A 1,106-nucleotide genomic window follows, 5' to 3' on the forward strand; every position below is an offset into this window, starting at 1 on the left:
TGAAGCTGTCAAGGATTTCATTTTACTTACATCCCCAACCAGTGCCCATGGAAGCAGGAGTGAAGCAATCAAATGACATATTGCATTGGGCAAATCTGCTGCAAAAGACCTCTTTAAAGTGTTACAGAGCAAAGATGTCACTTTGAAGACCAAGGTGTGCCTGACCCAAGCCTAGGTATTTTCATTTGCCTCATATGCTTTTGAGAACTGGACAATGAATAAGAAAGACTGCAGAAGAATTTATGAATTTTAATTTTATGGTTGGTGAAGAATACTGAATGTACCATGGACTTCTAGAAGAATGAACAAATCTGTCTTGGAGGAAGTATAGCTGGAATGATCTTTAGAAGTGAGGATGGCCAGACTTCATCTCTCATGCTTTGGTCATGTTGTCAGAAAGGACCAATCCCTGGAGAATATCATGCTCAGTAATGTGGAGGGCCAGAGAAAAAGGGGGAAACCCTCAGTGAGATGGACTGACACAGTGGCTGCAATGATGGGCTCAAGCACAGCAATGACTGAAAGGATGGTTCAGGGCCAGGCAGTGTTTTGCTCTGTTGTACATGGTGTTGCTATGAGTTGGAACCTACTTGAAGGCACCTAACAATAACAAGAACTTTGGCCTATTTATTGTTGCAAATACCTTTCTCAACAACACAAACGGCAGCTAAACACGTGGACTTCACCAGATGGAATACACAGGAATCAGACTGACTACATCTGTGGCAAGAGGCAATGGAAAAGCTCAATATCTGCAGCCAAAACAAAGCCAGGAGCTGATTGTGGGACAGACCATCAACTGCTCATATGTAAGTTCAACCTGAAGTTGAAGATAATTAAAACAAGTCCACAAGAGCCAAAATAGGACCTTTAGTATATCCCTCCTGAATTTAGAGACCATCTAAAGAATAGATTTGATGCATTGAACACCAATGACTGAAAACCAGAGGAGTTGTTGGATGACATCAAGAACATCATCTATGAAGAAAGTAAAAGGTTATTGAAGAGACAGGAAAGGAAGAAAAGACCAAAATGGATGTCAGAAGAGACTCTGAAACTTGCCCTTGAATGGAGAGTAGCTAAAGCAAATGGAAGAAATGACAAGA

This window comes from Orycteropus afer, unplaced genomic scaffold (genome assembly GCF_000298275.1).
Source record: "Orycteropus afer afer isolate SDZICR_OR568_19922 unplaced genomic scaffold, OryAfe1.0 scaffold00330, whole genome shotgun sequence".
Classification (NCBI taxonomy): domain Eukaryota; kingdom Metazoa; phylum Chordata; class Mammalia; order Tubulidentata; family Orycteropodidae; genus Orycteropus; species Orycteropus afer.